The 25,294-nt window shown below is 42.1% G+C and overlaps 1 protein-coding gene and 1 long non-coding RNA gene across 2 annotated transcripts in view; one reads left to right on the top strand and one right to left on the bottom strand.

The window, feature by feature from the left end:
* Positions 1 to 25,294, top strand: part of KCNB2 (potassium voltage-gated channel subfamily B member 2) — a 388,657-nt gene that overhangs the window by 332,236 nt on the left and 31,127 nt on the right. The window lies entirely within an intron of this gene.
* Positions 14,176 to 22,081, bottom strand: LOC147572053 (uncharacterized). Its single transcript, XR_015246960.1, has 2 exons — positions 22,010 to 22,081; positions 14,176 to 20,373 (listed from the first exon to the last, which is right to left on the bottom strand). It is a non-coding gene; the product is annotated as an uncharacterized LOC147572053 (long non-coding RNA).

Below are 25,294 nucleotides of genomic sequence, written 5' to 3'. Positions count from 1 at the left end.
GCCCAAAATTATTTAGGAAGAATCTTGGGTAATGTGGCTTTGTCCTAGGGAGTGATCAGAATTACTTGGAGACATTCCATAGTAATTAAATGTGTCCTAAGATGAGGCCCAAAGGCTCCGTTTTATTCCAGACACGGATGGATATGGACGTGCCAGAGGCTTTCACGGCATGGTACTGAGCCAGATTCACCCACTGGCGTGTCCTGACAGACTATGGGCAGGTGGGGTTTCCAGCCAGGGCGGCATCTGGGGCTTCTCCAACTGCTCATAAATAGCAGGCAGGGCCAGCTTGAGGGGAACACTGTAACCCCTGCCTGTTGAGAGCTTAGCATCTTTAACGTGGAAAGGTGGATGCAAAGACCTGTCACAAGACAGTTGTTCAGAGCAGCGGTGGGACCAGCTGACTACACGAGATGTTTACCTTGCGGATGGGGCTCTTGCTTGGCCATTGGAACCGAACATCCGCAGCGGTCCTGTGGGGCCCACAGGCCCTCATCACCTCCATGTCAGAAATAGGAGGGGGCGGGCCCAACTGTGACACCATCTGTGTGCCAGGGATGGGGGCCAAAAGGCCTGGCACCCAAGGGCTTAATTTCACTCCATCCAGTCTGCAACAAGGAAAATCCTGGAACAGACTAACAGCATTTTCCTCCTCCTCTCACTTCCCTAACCTGCTACGGCCACAAAGCAAGCACACGGCTGATACTTTCCTGCTTTCATGAGTCCAAGGAGCTTCTTTCTAGCACACCCCCTGACCTCAAGCTCACCTCCTCCAGAGCTGCTGTTCTGAGAACGACTGCTGGCAGTGTCATCTTCCTCCACAAAAGATCACACGTGTCCCCCGGGGCCCTTGCTGTTTCAGCCACAGCCAAGCCAGGGGCTTCTCCCGGCAAGGCTCACATGACAGATTATCATCCTGGGCAAGAAGAAAAGGCATATCTTCAGAGTGAAGAAAGGGAAGCTGCGCCCTCCACCCCACCCCTTCTCTTAGCCTTGACTTGCTCCTGAAGGTGCAGTTCACGGGCCAGGAACATCAGTAGCACCTGGGAGCTTGAGAGCCCTGCAGCATCTCAGATTCACCCCCACCCACACCACGGGATCAGCATCTGCATTTTTAACAAGACCCCCAGGTGATTCCTATGCATGGTCGGGGTCAAGAACAGGGCTCTGAGTCTTATGTTAACGATCAGATGTATGATCACTTTATATTAATGCCAAGTGGAAGAAAATATCTGCCTATTCCAAATCTTAGAAGGAAAAGTAACTAAGACACTCAGACCTCTGCAGATTGGAAAGCAGGGCTACACAGATGTCGGCTGTTGGTATTGGCAATGTTCTAGAGAGGCCTGGCCACCTTCGCCCTGCCCCCAGCTCAGAGAGGTTCCTGAGAAGAGAAAACAGCCTGTGCTGACAGTTTGTTAAGTAGAAGCACCTAGACAATGGGGAGGGAGTGTTTCCTCTGACTGCCTGTCTGCCCTCCGAGCAGGGGAGACCCAGGCCCGCACCTCCACCTTGTGCTACATGTAGAGAAGAGCCAGTGAAAGCCACTTGGAACTTCCCTGTCACTCAGAGGCCATTAAATTTTCACAAGATGAAAAGTACTTTTTCCAAAAATAAAACTCAGAGTTATCATTTCAGTAGGCTGGGGAAATGTACGGTGTCTTTTTATAGCTGCAAATAAGAGCAGTTCTGTAACAATTCTAAATGTCTTCCTTTGATTCTACAGTCTTCTCTCCTTAGCAGGAAAAAACTAGAGTAAAACACACAGGTGTCATTTAGGCCCTCAGGGCACTACCTGTGCCCACAGAGCACACTCACATTCCTCCACGGCAGGGACAGTTTCTCTTGATGTAACAGTACAGTGCAGCCCTCGTGTCTCTCATCCTCGGTTTCCCCTTTTTACAATAAGCTGTTATAAAAGCTCAGATGCCATCAGGGGCCACCAAAGGAATGAAAGTGAATGAGGGGTGAGGAAGGGACCGTGCAGCAAAGGGAGAGTGTAACAGGAGGTCATGGTAGGGAATTTCCCTGTCTCCTTCTGGCTCATTCAGGGGTCTAGTTTGGAGTTCACAAAGTTGACCTGGCAAATCTTTGCATTATTTTTTACTATACCAACTCTTGAAGGCATGGGGGGAGGGGGGAGAGAGAGAGATGATTACTACCCCACAACTGTCATTCCTCTACATTACGGAGAAGTAATGGAGTGATGCGACCCGTCATGGCTCCCGGCAGCTGGTGCTTTCTCTGTGAACTCCAAACAAGATAGTGTGCTAGCAGAGATCCCCAAGGAGCGTCTTGCTTGTGTCTTGTTGCTACTGTTGATGTTGTTTTGTCTTATGTAATTTTTTTAAATGTTTGAATCAAAACATTTAAAAATCAGGAAATTTCACTTTTCTTTAATCCCTATTTCTGGCCTCCTTTGACTTGGAAAGTCTGATGACACTCACCCGCATTTCCATGTGGCAAGAGTCAGCCTAACTTGTAGCCACTTCCTACTTTAGATGCCCTTTCCCATTCCCCGAGGTCCCCCTATCCCCCCACCCACCCCACCTCGCCATTCCTGCCCATGGCTGCCTCACTCTGGGTTCTGACCTACCTGGTCCAGGAGGGCATTTCTGACTCCAGCCCCTTTTTGCTGGTCTGACTCCAGACCCTTTTCCCAGTCAGGGCCAGGGTCTGAGAGGCCAGATGGTTGAGAATGCGGCTGATGGGAGGCTCTACTTCATTTGGTTTACAAAGCTGTAAAATGTTTCTTTGTCTTAGAACATCAGATTTTTTTTTTTTAAGGCATGCATTGAAAAGAAAATGAGGAAACTGTGTGATGAAACTACATAGTGATTAAACAGGGCGCCAGCCTAATGGCAGTTTAACTAGCAGGTTCCTATTGCTGTCAGCCCTCCTCTGGGCATCTCTCTGGCTCAACTACTCCTCAAGAATGTTCTGCCATCCAAGCCATGTATTATCTGGGTGCAGGCCCTTTCATTCTCACTGACCTGGCTGCAAGGAAGCTATCAGTCTCTGTTTACTCAGCGCCCCTTGGTGCTGCATTTCACTTTAATCCTAGAAAAGCGACTCCTCTCTAACCATTCCTTTGTTTTAATTTTTCATTGTCAGTTATTTCAGATATGTAGAAAAGAACTGAGGACAGCATAACTTATCCACATCCCGACTTTAGTGAAACCTAACACATTGCTACAGAAGCTCCATATTGTTTTTTCCTAAGGAATAAAATAGTACAGGTATCCCACCCTGCTCTCATTCTCTTGAACTTCCCAGAGGTTACCAGCAGCCCAAATTATCTATTTTACATTATATAAAATACAGTTTTTAGATTTAACTATTCGATACAGGTCCCTTTATAAGTGCTATGTGGGGTTCCATGGTAAGCTGCACCACGATGAATTATTGTCTCTTCTTGATGGACATACAGATTGTTTCCTACTTTTTATACTACCAACAGCGCTGCAATAAATGTTCCTGTATCTGTCTTCCTATACACATGTGCACAAGTCTCTTTATATGCCTGGAAGTGGAATTGTGAGTCACAAGGCAGCACTTCTTTACCTTTATGTTATTGCCAAATCCTTCTCCAGAATAATTGCCTTGCTTTAGCTCTCTCAGCAGCCATACATGAAAGCCTCCTCCTACCTGCCCCCCGCCCCCCATCATTTCCACTACTTGGCATGTTAGGGCTCTTGATTTGGGCCAATTTGAGAGTGAAATGACATCGTTTTATTGTGTGACTTTTTCTCTGATTCCAGGAAAGGCTGAGTATTTTTTTTTTATGTGTTTAGGGACCGTGAGAGTTTCTCATACTGTGAATTGCCTGCTCACTGGTTTTGCACTTTTTTTTTCTTCTGTTGGGTTACCTTTTTTTATTGGTCTGTACACATGTATTCTAATTCTAGTAAGAAATTGGAAGTTGTATGCATCACAGATTTCTTTTTCATTGGGGGGGGAGGGGCACACCCATGCAGATGTGGGGGGGGTTGTTTTATGTGGGGTATTTTGTTTTACAGAGATTTTGAACTTTAGTATAGGTGTTAATATTTTTATGTTTTATGCTTATGTCTTACATAAGAAAGATTTTCCTACCTTGCGATCATACATACATTTCCCTATGTTAAAAAGTTTCTTTTAAGTTTTAAAGTCTTTTCTAGGGGCACCTGGGTGGCTCAGTTGGTTGGGCGGCTGACTTTGGCTCAGGTCATGATCTCGCAGTTTGTGAGTTTGAGTCCTGCGTCGGGCCCTTTGCTGACAGATCAGAGCCTGGAGCCTGCTTCGGATTCTGTGTCTCCCTCTCTCTCTCTGCCTCCAGCTCGCACTCTGTCTCTGTCTCTCTCAAAAATAAATAAATGTTAAAAAAAATTACGTTTTTTTCTAAAAGTTTTAAAGTTCCACTTTTCACATGTAAAGCATTGATCCCTCTAGACCAATCTGTATATGTTAGGAAATAGGAATCTTATCAATTTCCCACTTTCATTGAAGACTTTTTTTTCTCCCCGTGCTGATTTGCAATGTCACCTGTGTCACAAGGATATTTTCATATATGTTTGGAGCTGTTTCCGTTTCCCTGGTCCTTTCTAATATATCCCACACCCCTACCATATGACTTCCTTACCAAGGAAGGCTTCAAGTGAAAGCAAGTCCTGCTATCTTTTGTATATCAAACTTAACTCTTTTGAACCTTTGGTTCCTCTGTAAGAATTTTAACATCAGCTTGTTGTGTATCTTGAGAATCTCTTTTGAGACTTCTTTTGGAATTGCAGTGCTATAGATTGATTTGGAATTTTGTTTCAAAGAGCTGTTATCTTTTATCAGGTTAAGGAAGTTTCTTTTTATAAGTAGTTTGGCAAGAATTCTTAACCTAAAGGAGTATTGAATTCTATTAAAAAAAAAGTTCTGTGTCTATTGATATGATCATATGGTTTGGGACATAATCACTTTTAATCTGTCGATTAGTTTCATTAATATTTCATTAATAGGTTTTTAATATATTAAGCTACGTTTACATTCCTTGAATATATTGTCCTTGGTCATACATACCACTGACCTAATTTGCTAGTATTTTACTTAGGGATTTTTTCAATCACATTCATTGTTGAGATGAGTCTGTCATGTTCTTGTACTTTGTATTCACTTTTAGTTATTAGCCAAACGAGCTGGGTAGCTTTCTCTTCTCCTAGTCTCTAAAATAATTTATATAATAAAGAGATTATTTTTTCCTTGAAGATTTGTTACGCATCATGTGCAAAACCATTCAGGCTTTGTGTCTTTTGATTACTGATTTCAGTTTCTTTAATGATTGTTATTTTTTTCGGACAGTCAACTTCTCTTTGAGTCGTTTTGGTAACTGATGGTTCTAGGAAATTATCCATTTCATCTTAGTATTCAACATTATTGCCACAGGGAGACACATCATAATACTTCATGATTTTTAAAAATTTTGACAGTATCAGTAGTTATAGTCCCTTTACAGTTTCTATTCTTTTCTACCACTTTTTCTACTCCTCTGTCTGTTCCATCATTTCTTTCTCCTGTCTTTTTAATTTTTTCATTTACACATATCACAAAGCACAACTCTGAAAAGTAATTCCTTCTGCTACAATTTTGAAATTATAATTGATTTCTGAGATGGTAAGTAGGACTATTTCTAAATACTCATGAATTTAGGTAGAATGTGCTGCCAGAAAGATTGTCTTCTGGTAGTTTCATCTCCTGTCTTCCATGGCATTTTTTAAATTCTGACTAAAGACGTCAAAGTTGCAACTTGGAGTATAATCAGACCTCTTCCCCCCCAACCCTGAGACTTCCAAACTAGCTGCTCTAGAAGAAAAAAAAAAGTAATGGTTTATCCTTCCCTGCCTTCATACCCTACAAATGATTTTTCGCTATGTCAGAAATAAGTTTAATTGCCAAATTTTATGTATTTTAAGTTATTTCAATTAAACTTATTGAAGAAAAATACATTCTTTTTTAGATATTCTTTCATATGTTCTTGTGCTTAACTACAAAGAAAGCCCACGAGCTTCTTCATTTGCCCCCTCATCTTCGCACCCTGCCCTCCCACACCTTACCCCCTTTCCTCAAGCCGTGCATTATTACCCTTGCAGGATCTGTGGACTTGTTTCACCTCAGAGACCCTGACATGTTTTTATTATCCCAAGGGCTGCTCTGTCATAGTCTCTCTTTCTCTCTGCCAGATACCATGAAGAAAACCAAATCAAACGGAAAGCAGGGTGGTGAGGGTGGCAGCACATTCTTGTGACAATCTCCTGGCTCCTGGCCAGAAGTTTTACTTCGAAAGATCTCCTCCTCCTTTCCTAGACAGTCTGCCTCCCTCAAAGAGTTAGATGTAAAGCATCTTTCTATCTGGGAAGAGTAACTCCCCACCATCTAGTTTTCTCTGAGCCGAGAGGGGTATTTTTTTCCAAAGCAGGTTCCTTCAGGAAGGGAGAGAGCTGCCTGCACCCCTAAGCTCATTAGGCCTGTCCCCACAAAGCCCAGGGCAGCGCCAGCCCTGATGGGGCAATTGCCCTTGGCACAACCCCTGGCAGTGTGGTTCACAGAAAGTTTCAAGTAGCCCAACTCTTCCAGCGAAACAAAATAGCAGCAATTTCAACACATAATCAGCTACTTTCATCACAGTGGCAGCTGGTACATTGTGAACCTTCAGTAAATATTAATCAATAGCTATCCAGTGGCACTGAAGAGAGACAAAAGCATAATCTGATGGCTTAACCAAGGTCACACTAAACAGACGCTGGGCCTTAATATTCAAGGGGATGGTACATGTTCCACCAGCTAGAGCTGCTCGGGCCAGGAGAATCTGTCCAATGCCAAAGCACTTTGCATCCACATGCAAGCTCTCCAGGACAAAGGACATGTTCTGCTTATGGTTGATCTGTATTAGTGAAAGGAGATTAAGAATACCCTAAGCCAGCCTCATGAGAATTTTCTGTAACTGTGTTCTGACCTGACCCATCAAGTGAGGGAGCTAAGTTAGATCTTGACTGTGGACCTTAAAACAAAACCACAGCATTAACAAATGCCTCATTCCACCCCAAAATGACCTCTTTGTCTAATACAAATGCAATCAGCATCATACCGTACGCAGTTTCCTATATCTGAAAGTTGGTCACGCTGGCGATGGCACTTGACTACTTAGTGGACAACCTTCCAAGATCTAAAACAAGATGGAAAACACAAAGAGAGGGAACTTTGCCAAAATATATACTAAGTTTAGTCTGTTGGTTGCATGGATGGGGGCCGACATGGTTCCTGGTTTTCTTGGATGGTCCAGTCTTAAACAGTCACCCCTTGTTGAGCATATCAGAAGGTTGGCCCACTCTCTAGGCAAGAATAGGGAGAGGGCTTCTGATCAAGAGCCACTGTCTAAACCGACAGTGCATTTGCCAGAGCAGAGCAGAAGTCTTGTGGTAAAAGGCTTCCTTCCAGGGCAAACGGTGGCTCCCAGGGATATTTCCAGCTCTATTTTCTTAATTGCTTTACTCTCTGACCTAACTGGTCATCCTTCTTGGATTTTGCTCCCCTCTGCTCTACACCCACAGGCAGGACCCACCCCAATCCTGCCCCAACTGCCCTCACTCCATCAAGACCAGCTTTGAAACCCATCCCTAGCCCAGGCCATAGACTTCCTCTCTGCCCAGATGGGGAGCTTGGATGTGAAGAGGCTCCAGGGAGGGAATACCCCATCACAATCCTTCAACCTGCTCCCTGGTTCCTGGAAGTGTGCAATTTGGAAGACACACCCCGTAAATACGGTCTGCCTCATGCCATGTGTATCTTGTCTCCACCAGATTTTAAGCTCCTTCAGAGAAGAGCCTTTACATTTTAATCAAGTGGTTTGCACATGGCAGTCTCCTAATAGAGATGTCTTGATTGGTTTCCAGTCAGTTAATTTTCTAATCTACCTATAATCATAGTCATGATTATAAAAGCTATTTTTTAAAGCTACTCAGACTTCGCTTTTGATACATAAAATTCATGAAAAGCCAGGGATGAAGTGATTCCTTAAGCCCTTGACTTGACCTGACTGTTGCTTTTGACACAGCCATACATTTTACAACAAGAAAACCTTCCACAGACATAAAGGTAAGCTACACGCAGCACCTTGCCATCACTGAAGCCTTGGACTTGAGAAAACAACAAAATCAAGCTCCTTGTTCTTTAGTAATAGAGGCTGATGTTATGACTCCCCAGTAAGACTGTGGTACATAAAGTGCTGCTGCCTCTCAGCAGAGGGGCATAAAAGCCAGTCTCCTTTGTAATTATTTTATTTAGAAGGCATGGAAGAGACATATAGAAAAAAAAAACAATGTGAAGAGCACAGGGAGAACTCATTTCTTGGAGCAGGTTTTAAATGAATTAGAAATGTATTTTCACCATCTGCTGCTGCTACTGCTCTTATGAAATTTGGGAGTCACAGATTGCAGTTTGTATAACACTGACTGTGGGACTCGGAAAATCTACTCGGGATCTGTAGCCTGAGGGAAATGTTCTGGATGACTTCTGCAAGCTCTGGTGCACGAGGAAGAGCATGCTCTCTGCAGGGCTTCCCCAACATCTGACAGGCAGCACCACGTGCTCATCAGGGGAGAGGGAGGGCGACAGCAGCGTAGTACTGGGTACTGTCCCATATTTCATGGTGGAAAATCCTTCACAACATTTGCTGTGACTGCTCCCGGCATCACTGAATATAGAGATCCTCATTATCCACCTAAAACGACATGCTCACTGAGGCTAAAAACCAAGGGCTAAGAAAAGAATGGAAAGGTACATTCTCACATCACCTCTCTCAATGAGGAGAGGCTAATCAGAAAGTTAAAAAAAAAAAAAACCATGAACAATAAATATGAAATGATAAACGCCAAACCCCTCATTTTTTCATCTTCATGCTTCGTTAGGTTGGAAGGTAGAAGGAAAGATAGGGATGGAGAACAAGTTCTCTAATCATCTATCAAAGGATCAGATTCAGATTCTGCAGTTCTAGAACATTCTCTGTAGCCAAGTAACCACAGCCAGCCAATCTACCTAATACAAATACCTAAAGGTCAGTTCACTCATTCTGCCAACAGTGCCAGGCAGTGGGACCACAGAGGTGAAAAGACAAGGCACAGAAGGCGCTTCAAGTCTAGTCAGGGGGCGAAGACACTGGCAATCACAGTAGGTATGACCATGCTTTTATGGAGGAAGGTATAGAGTGTGGCGGGGCAGAGACAGGGCACAGGACCAGTAAGTCTCTGTCCACCAATCCAGTGTTCTCCATACTTGTGGAGCTCAGGTCCCCTCCCCCACCCCACCACCCTGAAAACCACCTGCCACCCCTGTTCCCACCTGTCACTACATGAATCACGGCACCAAACTTGTGCAGGGAAAAAGTGGACACGTGTGAATTTTGAGCACCTATTTTCTACAGAGACAGTTATTTTATTTGTTCCTCACCACAACCTTATTTTCCAGATGGGAAAATGGAGGCCCAGAGAAGTTACGTGGTACCATTATCAGAGAGTAAGAATCGAAGGAGCCACCTCTGCCCTCAAAGACCACGTTCCCTTCGTTACACTTCACTGCTCCCACTGCTATTGCCCCAAAATAATTGCAGACAACAATGATGGAGATAGCCCTGTCTACTCAGGGCTACTCCGAGTAGACAGGACTCGGAGAAACGACTGATTGCTACTCAGAGCAAATTACTCTTTCGTGTAATTTGCGATCCACAGCAGAAATTTAACTTCCACCAAAGGTGGCTCATGATGTGCACTTTAGGATTACACTGAAGAATTCTCAAGAATACCAAGCACAGCTCTCCTACCATGAGACTGTGGGCCCAAACCACATTGTCCTCAGGGCCAATACAGTTATGTACAGGGAGCCTGCATCCATATGACACATAGTTCAACATGAGCAGGGACCAGGATTGTCACCTCCCTTAATTCTAATCACGTCAGTCTTACCCATCATCTATAAATAAATGAGATTAAAATAGAACACCAATTTCCTGGCTTGAGACAAAAATCTTAGTGGCTATAAAAGCACAGGCTGCTTACATATTTTCAGTATAAAATACAATTTTTTTTTCTTGGAACTGTAAACACTGTGGCCCTATGTCATGGTTAGGCAGCAATGACAGAAACAAATTCAAGGAATACAGAAGTAGAGCTGGAGATGATAACGTTTACTGCTTCCCTTTGCAACATGGTTACAAGGTCCTGCATAAAGTTTCATTGCTTCCTTAAAAATTATCATACATGTTTACGTAGCAAGAACTGGAAAGAAGGAAGATTAATAGCAAAAGGATAAGCTAATAAAATTATTGATGGACAGAGTTTGTATGATGCAATTGTCTGAAATGGTAACTCTCCCACTTAGATTATAGAAGACTTACATCCTTTCCAAGGTGTGTATCAAGAAAGCCAAGGCTAGGGGCACCGGGGTGGCTCAGTCAGTTGAGCATCTGACTTCGGCTCAGGTCATGATCTCACAGTTGGTGGGTTCAAGCCCCACCTCAGGCTCTGGACTGACAGCTCAGAGCCTGGAGCCTGTTTCAGATTCTGTATCTGCCTCTCTCTCTCTGCCCTTCCCTTTGCTCCCACTCTGTCTCTCTCTGTCTCTCAATAAACAAAAAAATGAATAAACGTTAAAAAAATATTTTTAAAAAGAAAAGGAAAGAAAGCCAAGGTTAAAAATGTGGGCAGCCTGGTGTCTTGTAATCCACTTTAGCACTTACATACAGCATCTGAAATGCAGGCAAGCACTCTGATGAATAAATGACTGATTGAATGAATAATTTCATTAACCATCTACTCATGGTTCATAAATCTTTGCATTGTGGAACATTTTCTGACATTTTCCTAAAGCTGATCCTGGTCAGACAGAGCAGGTGATGCTTTAGCCTAATCTAAAGAGATGCTGTGGCCAGAAGTACCTAGGGATTTTTTTTTTCCTTTTAATAAACAATGAGGTCTCAAAAAACAAAACAAAACACAAAAAACCAATATGCTCTCAGGAGTTAACACATCACATTCACTATCAAGCATTACTTCTTAGTGTAAATAATTTAATCAAATGTCATCTTTGGTTGTTTTTTTTTTTATTTTTAAAAATTTACATCCAAATTAATTAGCATATAGTGCAACAATGATTTCAGGAGTAGATTCCTTAGTGCCCCCTACCCATGTAGCCCATCCCCCCTCCCACAACCCCTCCAGCAACCCTCAGTTTGTTCTCCATATTTATGAGTCTCTTCTGTTTTGTCCCCCTCCCTGTTTTTGTATTATTTTTATTTCCTTTCCCTTATGTTCATCTGTTTTGTCTCTCAAAGTCCTCATATTTGTGAAGTCATATGATTTTTGTCTTTCTCTGACTGAATAATTTCGCTTAGCATAATACTCTCCAGTTCCATCCATGTAGTTGCAAATGGCAAGATTTCATTCTTTTTGACTGCCAAGTAATACTCCATTGTATATATCTATACGCCACATCTTCTTTATCCATTCATCCATAGATGGACATTTGGGCTCTTTCCATACTTTAGCTATTGTTGATAGTGCTGCTATAAACACGGGGGGTGCATGTGTCCCTTCGAAACACCTGTATCCCGTGGATAAATGCCTAGTAGTGCAATTGCTGGGTCATAGGGTAGTTCTATTTTTAGCTTTTTGAGGAACCTCCATATTGTTTTCCCACGTAGCTGCACCAGCTTGCATTCCCATAAGATGTCATCTTTGTAATGGACAGCTGATCAAATGGGAGTTTAGGTAGGCTCTGAGTGGAGAGAAGAGAATTTGGGAGCTTGGCAGTTGGATCTGAGGTGTGCTCACAGATCTGAGAAGCCAGAGCAACCTGAAACAAGAAGAGGGTTAGAACCTGGGGGAAAGCCAAAGATATCATGTCTACACCCTCAGTTTTCCTCCATTCCCTTGCCACTGCTCGCTGAAAACAATGGTAGGGGAGGAAATCTGCAGTTGTTCCCTCGGCTTTATTAGGTTGTCCATTTTAAACTTCTTTCCCTCTGGGAATTATTCACGATCAGTATTTTCCCACTATTGGGCTCTCACTATGTGATTCCTAAGGTGCAGGACACTCACTGTTGTTCCCTCGTGAGAATGGAGAGAGAACACAGCTGGGGTGTGGACAGGGGTGCTGGGGGCAATGACCGCAGGACAGGGCCCCACATCACTGGGAATGGCAGCCAAACAGGAAGCTGCCAGCTGGGCCACCACCATTGGAAATCAAAAATGACCTCTTCGGCGAATTAAAAGGCCCTGGCACAAACATCTAAGCCTACTTCATCCTTTTCTTTCATTTTTGCATGGGACAACTGGCTCTTCTCAGTTAATCCAGAGACTTTTACTAGGTACCCAGCACATATCATGTGTTTCACACAAATCACCGCACTGGACCTCCGACCTCCTGAAAAGTTGGCAGACCATCCCTATTTTATAGATGAGGAAACTGAGGTTCCAAAAGGTGTATGTCACTGTAAAGTGACCAAGCCAGAAATCAAACCCATGTACAGGACTTCCCAGACTCTGCTCTTTTCTTGCTCCCACACTGCCTCATATCCTAATTCTATAGTTCACTCAATTCTGGCTTAATTTTTACTAAATCTCCTAAGAAAATTGTTGCCTATGAAAATTTTTCTGCTGTCTGATGACTCTGGACACAAAGCCATTAGGTTGTAAATCAAATTAAATCACTGTTCAAACTAGTATGCAAAATAATCTTTAAAAGCAGCAAATGTGGGGGCGCCTGGGTGGCGCAGTCGGTTAAGCGTCCGACTTCAGCCAGGTCACGATCTCGCCGTCCGTGAGTTCGAGCCCCGCGTCAGGCTCTGGGCTGATGGCTCGGAGCCTGGAGCCTGTTTCCGATTCTGTGTCTCCCTCTCTCTCTGACCCTCCCCCGTTCATGCTCTGTCTCTCTCTGTCCCAAAAAAAATAAATAAACATTGAAAAAAAAAAAATTAAAAAAAAAAAAAAATAAAAGCAGCAAATGTGCTTAAGGAAATGGCCATGATAGCATCTCACTTCTGAGACCATGAGCTTTGCAGTTTCAGCTGATCAACCCTCGGGAATATTTAATGATTTTGTCCCGGACTACTGCACAGCCAGAAAATTCAGTTGGACCTTAGGATGATGAATGTGTGTGATTTAGATCTGAGGGCTGATAAAAGGAAGGAGGTTTATGCAAGTTGACAAAAAACAAGCTGGCCATGGCTCCGTGTGATTTGCTCTTTATGAAGAGATTCTGTTTGCTTTTGTGATAGATTTATCTACCCTGACATTTATTCTGCTTATTAAAAAAAATTCACACTCATCAGTTCGCTATCTGGGCATGGTAAAATACATTTCCTGTCCCCAAGTCCTATTACTCTAAATTTATTTTCCATTCCAGCATTGGGCAGAAAATATATCTTTGATTTGTTCTTTCCAAGTCATTTGAGTACTTTATCCTGTGATTTTATATCAGCATTTTATACTTTTAGATACTTTACTTGCATTTCTGGGACTTCTACCTGTTTTAACATATTAAGCCCACAATATTAGTAAACATAATCAAGACCTAAAGTTTATTTAATTTTTTTAAGTTTATTTTTGAGAGAGAGAGTGAGAGTGTAAGTAGGGGAGGGGCAAAGAGAGAAGGGAATTGAGAGCGAGAGAGAGAGAGAAAGAGAGAGAGAGAGAGAGAGGATCCTAAGCACTAAGCAGGCTCCTCACTGTCAGTGCAGAGCCCAACATGGGGCTTGAACCCACAAAACATGAGATCATGACCTGAACCAAAATCAAGAGTCGGATGCTTAACCAACTGAGCCACCCAGGTGGCCCTGAGACCTAAAGTTTAATCATACAACCTTTCATAGTAGCACTAAGTAAGCTGTGCAAAGTGGTTTTTATATATGCATCAGCTTATTCAATCTTTATGTATATTAATTACCAAAAATAGCTGAAATAACTAAGATTAAAACACCTCCTCAGATTATTATCTCACTTTTGGGAGGTCACCTAGCAGATAACACAGAAAAAATGTTGAGGTTTGGGTGATGTCTGCACAATGCCAAAATATCTAATGAGGTGTTTTTGTTTTTGTTTTTTTTAATCCAGGGGTCTATTATACAAATTTAAAAGCCAGCTAGTTTGATTGAACTGATTTGCTTATACGGACATTTATTAGAAATGTTCACAGAGAGCAGAGTAAATTCTACAACACTGTAAAGTCAGTTTTGAACATAGATGTTTGCCAGCCCAAATGATACCATAACAAAGTCATGTATAAACCCAACTGCACATTCTTGCATGTTACCCGTAATTGAGCCCCTTCTCTCTGCCAGGCACTGTTCTGGGCACAGAGGATACAGCAGTAAGCCAGATTGGCACCTACCTTGTTCTCTTGGAGCTAATTATCTAATTAACAAGAAAAATCTCAGAGTTGTGATAGTGCCGTGCCAGGAAGTGAAACAAGGAGTTGGGGTAGAGAGATGACGAAAGTCTCACTAAGGAGGTAACATTTCACTGAGGCCTGAATGACAAGAAGGAGCCAGAGATGCAGCAGTCTGCAGGACAAGCACTGCAGGCGTAGAGACCAGTGAGAATGCTAAAAGTGGGGAGGAGCTTGGCAAGAGGCTGGTGATCAAGGTGGAGAGTGGAGGAGATGAGGTCAGACAGACCTCATCTTTGTATGAGATGCAAGGCCACACGGGGCTTTCCAGACCTAGGCAGGGAGTCTGCATGTCATTCTAAATGCGAGAGGAAGCCATTGGAGGATTTCAAGAGGATTTTTAAGAGGATTTACATTTTTGAAAGTTTTCATTGTGCAAGTTAGCACTGTGACTGTATACGGATTCTTAAAGAATGAACAAATTACCTGTTGATCAGGTCAAATTGCATGACATCACATCACTTCCTCACTTCACTTCTCTCCGTGCAGCATGACCATAAAGAGGCCATATTTGACACGCTCACCAGTCTTTCCAAGGGCTTCTCCTGTGAGGCAGGAGTCTCCTTCCCAGTTCATCTTGCTTCGATGTTGTCTGGTCTAAACTCCCATTTGCCGGTAGCCTTACATGTGTAGCCTTACACAGTGGCGTTACAAGCAAGCCTCCATCACTTCCTATAACTTTATGAAATCCTGTCTCTCAAGAGTATTAATTTCACTTTACAACAGATTTGCATTGAATGTTTTAGAGCTCGTGGACACTCAGTGAGGAGTCAGTCATGGTGGCACAGATAGACACTAGACTTAAGGGGGGGACATTTGAGAAGTATTGTAAACATTCAGGTTAAGCATTTTTGTGCTTTGTTCCAATAGATCCCTTAACTACAATGAGTGAGGTAGCAAAAATTCCTGTGATCCACTAGCCTTGCCCTTAAGGCCCTTAGAAAATGGTCAGGAAAATGGACCAACAGTCATGAAGCAATCAGTGAGCACAAAAGAATGATACTGAGTGCCTGGGTGGCTCAGTGGGTTAAGCATCCAACTCTTGATTTCAGCTCAGGTCCTGATATGGTCGTGAGATAGCTCCCTGTCGGCTCTGCACCGGTGTGCAACCTGAATAAGATTCTCTTTCTTGCTCTCCCTCTGCCTGTCCTCTGCGCTCTCGCTCTCTCTCTCTCTCTCTCTCTCTCTCTCTCAAAAAAAATGATACTTATTAGCCTTCTATAATAATGTGATAGGCAAAATGACACTCCAGAAATGTCTATGTTCCTAGCACATGTCAGTATGTTATGTTATATGGTAAAAGGCAATTGTGGCTGCAAATGGAATTAAGATTACTAATCAGCTGACTTTAAAATAGGGAGATTATCCTAGAATATCCAGGTGGGCCCCATGTAATCACCAGGGTCTTTAAAAGTAGAAGAAGGAATCAGAATAGAGTCATAGGAACTTGTGACAAAAGGAGAAAGGCATATGTTGCTGGCTTTGAAGACAGAGGAGGGGGCCAGGATCCAAGGAACTTGGCCCTGAGAAGCTGGAACGAGCAAAGAAATGGGTTGTCCCCTAGAGCCTCCTAAAAGGGACACAACCCTGTCAACACGCTAATTTTACCCCAGTGAGACCTCTTTCAAACTTTTGAACTACAGAATCGACAGATAATAAATTTGCATTTTGTTAAGTTGGTAAATGGTTACCACAGCAACAGAAAAGCAGTAAGTAGAATAAAGCCCTACATCGTGGAGGAAGTGAGGAAGTGCAAGAAGTGAAGACGGGAGTGATGAACGAGAGTTTCTCACAAAGGACACAAATCGTGGTCCAAAAGTCCTGTGATAGAGAACCTTCTGAAGAAGACAAGACAGACAAAGCTCTTAACATCCTCAGGGCCAGCACTCATGACCAGCAGCCTGACTAAATTAATGCGGGGTAACTGAATGATTTCTATATAAATTTTAAAATGTTTGGGCTAATTAGTATGGCTGCTGATTAGAGGATAGATCTTGTTCCAAATTTGAAAAGTCTATATTTCATAACCATTTAAGTTGTCATTTACTGCTCATAAAATTAGCAGGGCATAAAATCCTAGAGCTTTTATTTTTTTTCAAGTTTCTAAAATAAGTTTCTGTAAACTTCCTTGGATCTTTGAGAGGCGTTATGATGAAGCATAATCTATACTCTGGCAGAGTTTTATTTTGCTGAATGTTCCAGACTAAGAGAAAGTTAGCTCAGAAAATCCTCTTAAGTGCCCATCGATATTTAATAAGCTCGACTCTGATGACAAGTGTCAGCCAGTCCCTCTTCTAGAAAGTTGATACTGTCTGTGTTTGTCCGTTACATAAGCCAGTTTGGGGAGGAGACCATCACCTGCGTGCCTTGCTCTGGGAATTGCTGTGGACTTGACATTTGTCTCTCTCTAAATTTTCTCCTCCCTTAGGACAGATGTAACATCTATCTTTCACCTTTGTGTCCACCCACCTACAAGCACAGTACCTTTCACAGAGTCAACATTAAATGATACTTCATGAATAAAATAAAGGAAATATCCTATTATAGCTGAGATGTTGGTCAAAAAGTAGCCTTTTTAGATTCATAATTATGTATGGATCTACATGCTTACAGAAGAAACTTCTGTATTTATACATTTGTGCAGATATGTATATATGGAAATATAGCAACTTCATCCTAATACATCTAATTTTGTCAGCTGCAAAGTATCAGACTATTGAGCCCTAAATTATTAGGTCAGAGACACTAACTCCAGTGATCCAGAAAATGTTTCAAAAGAAAGCATTTGTATTTAACAGTCAGAAATCCTCTTTCTTGCCATACTTTTTCAAAATGACTGATTTCGATATAGTATCTTAATTGAGGGTTCTTCTGGATCCAGGCTCTGTTGCTAGAAAGAAAAAGCCAAGATATGAGTCATTCAGAGAAACTCATGTTGTCAGCCTGATAAAGACATGAAGGCCAGAAAATTCTTTTTTCCCTTTTGTTGTCAATATCTATTTACCCCTAATGGGCATTTTTAAATAATATTTTTGTTGTTGCTCTGGACTACTGGGAAATCGAATAGCCTTATGGAAAATATAAGAATGGTTGTGCCTACAAAGTATCTAAGTTGAAGACAATTCCAGACCAAACTTTTTCATTACAGCATTACAATATTGGAAAATACCTTGATCTTTCCTGTACATACCCCTATATTGGGACAGAGACCACACTAATTAACTGTATATAATGCCTTATATTTAGAACACTGTGGCCCTCTAAATTTTTGTCGAATTTCACTCTGCAGATAATAGGAAACTAACAAAACAATGCAAAATCAAGTGAAAGTAAAAACTTATCTAATTAATGTTAAAGTTTAATGTGATAATAATAAAACTGGATAATTAAAGCATCCATACCCTAAATCATTCAATTTAGCAGAATAATAGGGAACTTAAGAAATTACGTAAACATCAAATTTTGAAAAACAACTCTTGCTGCTACCGAGATGTTTAAAGTAGAAGTCATCTTCATCACAAATTATCCATAGAATATTCCAATCCCCTCTCCTTGTTTTGCATATGTACTCATAGATCAAGATTAAGTGTTTTATTTAAGAACCTATTTAAAAGACAAGAGTGGCTAATCATTTAAAATTAGCTCCTTGACCAGAACTACACAGCCATGCAAAAACAAAGCTTGGGGTTTGATCCTAATTATTCAGATTGATTGTCTACTTCTCCCAAGCTCATTAATTCAGAACTCCTGTTTCTAGCATTCTCCCTTCTTTGCACTGTCTTGATCTCTCCTTTGAAATCATTATTGCTTGGGGAGGAAGGATGACTGTTGGAAATAAATCCTAAATATGGGAAATCAATATAAAATCCCATCAAGTAAAAGAGATTCTCACCCTGATATTGTATTCTTCATTTGCAATTTGACTTCTTGGATACACCCTATTCTCAGACATGGGAGGACTTGTGTGCCTAAGAAGAGAATATAACAGACCATGATGGAAAGACAGGGACACCCTAGACATTTACACAGGGCGCCCTGTGTGCTTTGAGGGCAGTCACCTCTGATAGCTTTAGAATTTTGAGGATTGCTTGGGCTTTCTGAAAGCAGCATGTGGACTCTGGGAACTGTCTTACCTGTCTTTCATTTCATCCTTCAAATTCTGGGGTTTTTTTAATGGGGATTTATTTCCCTATGGAATTCGAAAAGATTTGCATGTCTAACAAGGACTAATATATTTGGAGGGAACTAAGGAGTCTTTTGTAACCACCGAGGTGTCTACAGATTACAACTATAGACAAAAAACACCACTGATGTTGAAAAGCTGACCGCCTATTGTGTCTGGAATAGTAGTTATTCCCTGGACTGCATTATGGAGGCCAGAGCAACATTAGCCTAAACTCTACTTACCAAGTGTATTGAAATTAAGCCAGGGCTCTTATCAAACCAAGCCAGAAGTTTCCCTTACTCTTTCACATTTCTTTCCACTTTTGCTGAGCTACCTAGAAATTTATTTTAAGAGGTTGTTTCTTCATGGGCTAATGAACATTACTTTACTTTTCAGACAGCTTTACAAAAGCTATCTGAATTCAACAAATATTCAATAACTATTCCCTGAATATTCACTATAGACCCAGCACTATGCCAAGTCAATAGAATTCCAAGGGTTTCTTTCACATGTACCAATGAGCTTGGCTTCTGATAAATTTATTCTAGACTTACTTTAATTTACACACTTCTCTAAGTGAAAGCCTGTCAGCTTACTTTATCTTTTTTGCTCCAGGAAAGTGATTTGCCCAACCGAAGGGCACTTGCTTTAACTGAGAACTTCTGCCCTTAAGTACAGGAAACAACAAAATACAGTTTCCTTTTTTTTTTTAAGAGTGAGAGAGTGTGAGGAAGGGTTGGGGGGTGCAGACAGAGCCTTAAGCAGGCTCCGCACTGAGAACAGTGAGCCTGATGCGGGACCAGAACTCATGAACTGTGAGACCATGACCTGAGCCGAAGTCGGAGGTTTAACCGCTTAACCAACTGAGCTACCCAGATACCCCTAGGTTGCATTATATACATAGTAAGTTTAGTAGTCCTGAATGCCTATAGGTTGCTTTTGAAACCATCATTTATTTTGTAGTTTCGGCCCTCTGCATTGCTCTCGTCTAGAAGTGGTAGGTCAGAGAGGGTTGTGGGAACACAGAGCCAGCCAAGCAAGGACAGAGAGCTGGAATCTGGTGGGAGAGGCACAGACTTGTGCTAGAGGGCAACACTGGCAACACAGTGAGCAGGGTGCGGCAGGGTATCCAAGCAGAATGACCATCTCAGGCGCATTTTAGCAAGTGACTGGCAGGAAACAGTAGCAGAGTTTCCAAAAACTGTAAGAGTCAGAGAGCCACACATTGCTTAAAAAAAAACACACATAAGCAAATGTGTATATAGATTCCCTACCGTCACCACCACTTTTATACCAGAAGTAGCATATTGTAACTTTTCTCCTACGCCTTGCTTTTTCCACTGAATGAATGCAGAAGATCACACGGTTATAGTCTGTGGAAGCTTCCGTGTGGAAAGCTTCCACCTTTCTTTTTTCCAGCTGCATGGTGCTCCATGGTGGCTGTGCCATAGTTTATGATCCTGAAGGACACTTGGGCTGTTTCTAAGCTTTTCTTCTCGCAAACAGTGCTAGAATTAATAGCCTCATGCATAGGTCACTTTGTGTTTTTGCCATTTTATCTTTGAGATAGATTCCTAGAAGTGGGTTTGCTGATTCCAGGTGTGTGCACTCTTGCCAGATGCTGCCAAATCCCTTCCATACAGGTTGCACCATTTTGCATTCCCATCGGCAATGAAGATCAAGTGCGGATGATGAGACGTTGGAGAAGCAGATTCCTAAACCAGACACTTGGAGCCTGGTGCTTCTATTTTCTGTTGAGATAGAAAACAAGGTCATCAGTGAACAGAGAAAGGTGGATGTGGAACGGGTGTCTAGAGGGGAGCGGGGAAGTTTCTGAACAGCCAGGGAAGGAGCTAAGCAGCAAAGTAGGATAGAAGTGTTCAGCAATGTGGAGGGTTCAGGGCTCAAACTAGACTCTGGCCTTTTGAGTTTCTCCTAGCATCAGTCAGGCACATTTCTTCAGCAGTGGTGCATAGGCCAAGCATAGGACTTTAAAAAGATGAATGGTTGGATTAATCTGCGGCAGGGTTGGAGTGGCAGAGTCAAGGGGTCAGTCGAATTGGAGGTATTGCCAAGAGAATGGAGTCTCAGCTAGATGGGAAGGAAGTGAAGCTAAACAAGGGCCCAACCAGGAAGGCGTTACAGGACAGAATGTCATGATGAAGAGTCAAAGACAGGTGTTGTGGGAGGAGAGTAATGGGAAAGCCAGCAGGATGCAAGCCTGTGATCAGAGTGTGCAATTTTAGAAGTTGAGATCTCAGCTACGGAGAAGTTCCAGGTGACACCAAGGTCCTGGTGAGACCACGGAAGTTGACAGAGGAAGTGGAAGGGAATTGAAGTTAAGAAGATTGAGAAGCTGAGAAAAGATTTAGAAGGGGCTTTGATGGAAAACAGTATGGAGGTTCCTCAAAACACTAAAAATAGAACTACCCTATGACCCAGCAATTGCACTACTAGGCATTTATCCATGGGATACAGGTATGCTGTTTCGAAGGGACACATGCACCCCCATGTTTATAGCAGCGCTATCTCCAACAGCCAAAGTATGGAAACAGTCCAAATGTCCATCAATGGATGAACGGATAAAGAAGATATGGTATATATATACAATGGGGTATTACTCGGCAGTCAAAATGAATGAAATCTTGCCATTTGCAACTACATGGATGGAACTGGAGGGTATTATGCTAAGTGAAATTAGTCAGAGAAAGACAAAAATCATATGACTTCACTCATATGAGGACTTTGAGAGACAAAACAGATGAACATAAGGGAAGGGCAACAAAAAGAATATAAAAACAGGAAGGGGGACAAAACAGAAGAGACTCATAAATATGGAGAACAAACTGAGGGTTACTGGAGGGGTTGTGGGAGGGGAGATGGGCTACGTGGGTAAGGGGCATGAAGGAATCTACTCCTGAAATCATTGTTGCACCATATGCTAACTAATTTGGATGTAAACTTTAACAAATAAAAAATGAAATAAAAAAAAAGAAGGGGCTTTGAAATCCCCGGCAACAGGAATTGACCAAATTATGTGATCAATGGAGAACATGTCTATTATCATTTCACTCTGATAGAGCCTATTGCCTAACATACAGCTGAAGTTCATAAAATAATTGTAAAATGAAAAACCCAATTGCTGTAGAAAAGACTTACCAGCTTTGGGGAGACAATCTAGTTTAGGGATATTAGTGACATTTGCCAGTAGTATTTGGGATGGCATTACTGACTTATTCTGTGATTTTTGAGGGCTGACTAGTAAGGGGAATTGGCATATTTATTTCCCTATATCTTATTTTGCTCTGCGAAGAAATACATAGTAGAAAGAAGTACAAAGGATAAATTGGGGAATCAGAGTTTTGGTATGCTTGTTGCACTCCTTACCTGTTACCTTGAACCTTCATCTTCAGAAATAAGTATTGTTCTGGATACTCTCTTGATTCCCTTCTAACTCTGAAATTAAGATTTCTGGGATGACGTAATTTGAAGTAACTCAGAAAGTAAAGTAAAAATTCTTCTTATATTTACATATCTAGTCTGAAATTTTTTGGTTTCAAATTATTTTGAAGGTATATATTGAAACTCTTGAGTTAACCTTTTAAAATTACTTAAGGGAGGGGCGCCTGGGTGGCGCCGTCGGTTAAGCATCCGACTTCAGCCAGGTCACAATCTCGCGGTCCGTGGGTTCGAGCCCCGCGTCGGCCTCTGGGCTGATGGCTCGGAGCCTGGAGCCTGTTTCCGATTCTGTGTCTCCCTCTCTCTCTGCCCCTCCCCCGTTCATGCTCTGTCTCTCTCTGACCCAAAAAAAAAAAAAAAAAAAAGTTGAAAAAAAAACCATATTTAAAATAAAATTACTTAAGGGAAACAATGCCAGTTTTCTTGCCACAGAATGAGATTCAAGATGGTGAAAACATCTCTCAAATATTCCATGACCCTAAATCACAGGTTGGCTCTGAAAAGATGATCTTCCCCATGAAATCTAGACATCTGAGAAGCCGAATCCCTCAGTCTTGATTAGGTAAATAACATGTTTCTCTTTCTACCTAGTCTAGATTTAACAATGAAAAATATATTTCTCTATTCAACCAAAACACAATTTTGTGTAGTGGTTGGATGGATAAGACATGGCTCTTTGCCCTTGAGGAAATTACACACCAATAGGGGAGATAAAAACACATGGAAATATAAACAAATAATCACAGTCCAAAGCAGGCCAAATCCCATGTGAGTAGTATAAGTAAAAATAGATTTCTAGGTTATTTTTTAAAGGTGTTCAGAAGTGGGGCGCCTGGGTGGCTCAGTTGGTTGAGCGTCGGACTTCAGCTCAGGTCATGATCTCAGTCCGTGAGTTCGAGCCCCGCGTTAGGCTCTGTGCTGACCGCTCAGAGCCTGGAGCCTGCTTCGGATTCTGTGTCTCCCCCTCTCTCTGCCCCTCCCCTGCTCATGCTCTGTCTCTCTCTGTCTCAAAAATAAATAAAAACATTTAAAAAAAGGTGTTCAGAATTACAGAGTACTTGAAATATTTCCATTTCTCATTTTTATACCATCTTTACTCTATTTTCAGCTCTTTCTATTTTTATCTAAGTGATTTGCTCTTGTATACAGAAGTTGGCCATATTGCCAATTATTTTTATTCAGTGTCAATGTGCTTACAGGTGAGAATGGATAGCATTACTAAGATGCACAACCACAATGCTACTTTTAAGTGTGTATAAATAGGTTTAGACTCTTGCAATTTAGTTATCCAAAGTGGATTATTCACTTTCTGTTTAATATTAACTCCTCCCTGTTTTTCTTCACCTTGAAACAATCTTAGACATTTCAAAGATCACTTTGTATTCCGTATACCTTAACAATTAGACAAGAGAAAGAAACAAAGATACGCATTAAATTAGCTTAGCTGGTTGCTTCTAAGTAGCTTTGGTATTTAAAAAAAATAATATTGGGGCGCCTGGGTGGCGCAGTCGGTTAAGCGTCCGACTTCAGCCAGGTCACGATCTCGCGGTCCGTGAGTTTGAGCCCCGCGTCAGGCTCTGGGCTGATGGCTCAGAGCCTGGAGCCTGCTTCCGATTCTGTGTCTCCCTCTCTCTCTGCCCCTCCCCCGTTCATGCTCTGTCTCTCTCTGTCCCAAAATAAAAAATAAAATAAAAAATAATAATAATAAAGGCTTCTTCGTTGATATCCTCATAACACTTTATGTGAACTTATACTTGAAAATTTATCACATTATACTGTAAACCTTTGCTCAGATGTCTCCCCCGACCTCCTCTCCCTTCCTCCCTCTTTTCCTTCCTCCCTCTTTTCTGTCACCAGAACACAGCATCTAGGAACCTTGTCCTATTCACTTTGTATTCCTTGTACCTTATACAGAGATAAACACTGGGTGGGTGTTTGGAAGGGTGGGTGGATGGATGGATGGATGGATGGGAGGCAGCAACAACTGAAATCTTCCACAAGATCTGGAGAACCACTCATGATTGTCTTTCAGCCATGAAATACCTGCCAGGTATCAACCTCACCTTCAATGGGATTCTGACTCCAGTTGTATCAGATAGTGTATTTAAATGGAAAAAGAACCAATGTCTTTAAAAGTTTCTCAAAAACTTCTGCAAGTTAAGCTTAGCCTTTGAAAACAAAGATAACTGAGTATTTTTAAAGCTCACGGCAGACTGATAAAATGCGCTCTTAGGCTGAATTCACAGAGCTTTATTGAGGATTCTCTCCTCCCGTTCTTTCCTCCAGGCTGGCCACCTAAAAGATTCCCAATTAACTGGATCCTGCAGTTCTCTACCTCACTTTAGCCATTCAGATGGAACGTAGAGACGCTTGGAAGTGTAATTGCAGAAAATAAAAGTAAAACTCAGGACCTAAGGGAAGATGCTAAAATGATAGGCAAATTAGAAAATTGTGAATTTTAATGATGTGAGGCATTTTTTTTTTTTTACAAGGAAGACAGCTTTCAGCAAAAGAGCAGAGTGTGCAGAGTGTGCAGAGTGTGCAGAGTGGAGGGGCTGCTCAGGGCAGCTGACTGCAGTCCTGTGCTGGGGACACTTGCTTCTGATAACTTGAGAGCACACACACAGCAATGCCGCTGACTGTCCACCAAGAAGTAGAACATTTCAACTGTTCTACGTGTGACACAGGCTTGATCCTAGCAAAGGGCCATCAGTCAGATGCCTGTCTGTTGCAAAGGCCCCTGCTTGAACCTTGAACCCACTAAGAGGCTTGAGAGATTGATTATCCAGCTCAGTCCACAACTCCTGCAACATATTGTGCTTGGCAAAGCCACCAGACCATCAGGAATTAATATGCTATTTGAGATGCAAATCAAGAGTGCCAGTGAAGGAGTGTAGAATCCCATAGGGCCACTGCCCATAGTAGGGACACCTAACTCCAGGCCAAATCCATAGGATTAACCCTAAACAAGACCTTTCGCTTCTATCATCAAAAGCAAGCCAGTATTCAATTTTCTGTCTTCTTCTTCGTGATGTTTTTGTTATGTTGTCAGGCAGCCCTGGGGCTGCAATCTTCATTTGCACATGAACACCTTAGGGTTCAGTTCTGCATATAAGTAAAACTGTGCACTGTATCTAAGGAAGTTTTAGGGGAGGGGGAAAAAGGCAAAGCAAAGTGAGAACCTGGCATTATGCCTTTTGCACTTTATTCTCC

The sequence above is a fragment of the Puma concolor genome, chromosome F2 (genome assembly GCF_028749965.1).
Source record: "Puma concolor isolate L17-30 chromosome F2, mPumCon1.1.hap2, whole genome shotgun sequence".
In the NCBI taxonomy this organism is placed as follows: domain Eukaryota; kingdom Metazoa; phylum Chordata; class Mammalia; order Carnivora; family Felidae; genus Puma; species Puma concolor.
The sequence above is the reverse complement of the archived record's forward strand: the minus strand, read 5'-3'. Positions and strand labels throughout refer to the sequence as shown.